Source organism: Schistocerca cancellata, chromosome 1, assembly GCF_023864275.1.
Source record: "Schistocerca cancellata isolate TAMUIC-IGC-003103 chromosome 1, iqSchCanc2.1, whole genome shotgun sequence".
NCBI lineage: Eukaryota > Metazoa > Arthropoda > Insecta > Orthoptera > Acrididae > Schistocerca > Schistocerca cancellata.
Window position 1 is genome coordinate 588,922,895 of NC_064626.1, and position 3,895 is coordinate 588,926,789.

Below are 3,895 nucleotides of genomic sequence, written 5' to 3' on the forward strand. Positions count from 1 at the left end.
CGAAACAGCGTATCCAGACACTCCCGGATGATGATGGCATTGAAACAGAGGATGACACGCCTAAAGCTGAAATACTAAACACCTTTTTCCAAAGCTGTTTCACAGAGGAAGACCGCATGGCAGTTCATTCTCTAAATCCTCGCACAAACGAAAAAATGGCTGACATCGAAATAAGTGTCCAAGGAATAGAAAAGCAACTGGAATAACTCAACAGAGGAATGTCTACTGGATCTGACGGGATACCAATTCGATTCTACACAGAGTACGCAAAAGAACTTGCCCTCCTTTTAACAGCCGTGTACTGCAACTCTCTAGAGGAAAGGAAGGTTCCAAATGATTGGAAAAGGGCACAGGTAATCCCAGTCTTCAAGAAGGGTCGTCGAGCAGATGCGCAAAACTATAGACCTATATCTCTGACGTTGATCTGTTGTAGAATTTTAGAACATGTTTTTTGCTCGCGTATCATGTCATTTCTGGAAACCGAGAATGTACACTGTAGGAATCAACATAGATTCCGGAAACAGCGATCGTGTGAGACCCAACTCGCTTTATTTGCTCATGAGACCCAGAAAATATTTGATACAGGCTCCCAGGTAGATGCTATTTTCCTTGACTTCCGGAAGGCATTCGATACAGTTCCGCACTGTCGCCTGATAAACAAAGTAAGAGCCTACGGAATATCAGAACAGCTGTGTGGCTGGATTGAAGACTTTTTAGCAAACAGAACACAGCATGTTGTTATCAATGGAGAGACGTCTACAGACATTAAGGTAACCTCTGGCGTGCCACAGGGGAGTGTTATGTGACCATTGCTTTTCACAATTTATATAAATGCCCTAGTAGATATTGTCGGAAGTTCCATGCGGCTTTTCGCGGATGATGCTGTAGTATACAGAGAAGTTGCAGTATTAGAAAATTGTAGCGAAATGCAGGAAGATCTGCAGCGGATAGGCACTTGGTGCAGGGAGTGGCAACTGACCCTTAACATAGATAAATGTAATGTATTGCGAATACACAGTAAGAAAGATCCTTTATTGTATGATTATATGATAGCGGAACAAACACTGGTAGCAGTTACTTCTGTAGAACATCTGGGAGTATGCATGCGGAACGATTTGAAGTGGAATGATCACATAATATTAATTGTTGGTAAGGCGAGTACCAGTTTGAGATTCATTGGGAGAGTCCTTAGAAAATGTAGTCCATCAACAAAGGAGGTGGCTTACAAAACCCTCGTTCGACCTATACTTGAGTATTGCTCATCAGTGTGGGATCCGTACCAGATCGGGTTGACGGAGGAGATAGAGAAGGTCCAAAGAAGAGCGGCGCGTTTCGTCACAGGGTTATTTGGTACGCGTGATAGCGTTACGGAGATGTTTAGCAAACTCAAGTGGCAGACTCTGCAAGAGAGGCGCTCTGCATCGCGGTGTAGCTTGCTCGCCAGGTTTCGAGAGAGTGCGTTTCTGGATGTGGTATCGAATATATTGCTTCCCCTACTTATACCTCCCGAGATCACGAATGTAAAATTAGAGAGATTCGAGCGCGCACGGAGGCTTTCAGACAGTCTTTCTTCCCACGAACCATACGCGACTGGAACAGAAAAGGGAGGTAATGACCGTGGCACGTAAAGTGCCCTCCGCCACACACCGTTGGGTGGCTTGCGGAGTATAAATGTAGATGTAGATGTAGACTCGCACCCGAGTTTCTGAAGCATTTCCGTAACACTCGCGTGATGATCAAAGCTACCAGTGACAAATCTAGCAGCCCGCCTCTGAATTGCTTCTATGTCCTCCCTCAATACGACCTGATAGGGATTCTAAACACTCGAGCAGTACTCAGGAATAGGTCGTATTAGTGTTTGTAAATGGTCTCCTTTACAGTTGAAACACATCTTCGCAAAATTCTACCAATGAACCGAAGGCGACTATCCGCCTTCCCCACAAGTGCCATTACATGCTAACACTTACGGCGATTACTTTTTGGATAATAAACAGTTCATTTACTTTTTGTACATCTCTCTCGTTTTTATTGGATTGCACTACAGCTTCCAACACATTATTCAGTGAAGTTTTACAGAGTAGAGCATAAACGATGAAACGAACTGTCAACGCGGCGTGTTCCTTATGGGCTCTCTTTTCTGTTCGACTGTTTAATTATTAAGACATTAACATAACATAACGTAATATAAGAATAGTTTGCTGCGTCTTTAATTGATGCCATTTGTAAATTATGGGATTCATAACAGTGCAATTTAGGGTGCCATACTGACTCAGCAGTATGTGTAATCAGCAATGAATGCATTGCGACTTCCAGCAGCATATGTAACTGATCGGAACTATGATACAGTGCTCATATACTGAAAGGAAACTTACTGCTTGTACTTGGTCCAGTCTGCTAGAAAAATAACCACTGGTCATTTGATGGCTCTAACCTGATGAAAGATAGTACAAAAAGTGTTGCATAACACGTCGTATTTCTAAAGAATAGTACAGGCGATTTCTTCTATAGTTATTCCCCAACAAAGACGTGCCCCCCGTCGCGTTTCTCGTGTTTTTCTCCCACAGGAATGCAAAGCGGTAAGTGAATCGACGTTTCACTATCGGATTCACAAAGAGCTAGGCCCGTCCAACACAACGCGGCAACTCGTAAAAGACTGCGTCGCTTTCTTTCCTGCCCCGATTTCGTATGCGTTTTCCACTCCATTGTGAGGAGTCTATTGCCGGCCGCGGTGGTCTCGCGGTTCTAGGCGCGCAGTCCGGAACCGCGCGACTGCTAAGGTCGCAAGTTCGAATCCTGCCTCGGGCATGGATGTGTGTGATGTCCATAGGTTAGTTAGGTTTAAGTAGTTCTAAGTTCTAGGGGACTGATGACCACAGCTGTTAAGTCCCATAGTGCTCAGAGCCATTTTAAGGAGTCTATGATCGTATCACCCTACAAGTATTATCACATGAGACGTATCCGCTGTTCACACTTAGTTTTTCTAAGTGTCCAAATGAGACATGACTGTATCTCACTTACGTTATTTGTATGCAGTGGTTCGCTTGAATTGAGGAAGAGCCACAACCTTTTCGAAACGAAATGTTCGAGAATTTCCCATGGGTCAGAAAAACTTACATACTGTGCAGTAACTAAGTCAAATTACGTATTCAAATGAAAATAATGTCAAACGTTAAGTATACTGTCTTCAGTACAGATATCTAATAGACTGTACGTTCTCTACTTAAAATTAATCTCAGTTAGTGCAACTCGAACAATAGATCGTCGTTCAGATGCTTCTTAAATATAGACCCGTTCAGAAAGCATTACGAGAAAGCAAAAGAACCAGTAATATATGTAAAATTCAAAATGGTGAACAAATTAACATCCACAGGCAAACATTTAGCAAAATAAAGCTTTGAGTTGTGTCAACAAGAGGTTTTCCAGCCCCACCTCCATGTAACCTTAGCCTAACATAGGTGAAAAAATGCAGAAAGTTTGGCTTCATTTTGAATACATTTTGAAGACTGTTTCCTTTCTTTTTCAAATGAAAATACCTTTGAGTACTATCACATACTATGTAACTACATATCTTTAAAGAGATACTTAACGCATATAAAAATCACAGAATCATTTAAAAGTGATAATGGTTTTGTCTACTGCTAATCGTCCTCTTACATGCGATGATTCATTGCGTACTACCTGTTGACATCGGCAGTTGCCGGGTGTAGTACTCTATATGATAACTTTCCCAGTGGAGAGCTTTTCACCGAATGCAAAGCCGAACATAAATGGTCTAACAACATGTGTCCTATGTGGAAAATCAGAGTAAGTAAAGAGACTGAGATAAAAGAAGCGTATCATTGTCAGAGACAGCATATCTAAGCTGCAATAAAAGAAGTAATGTGTGGTAGGTAAT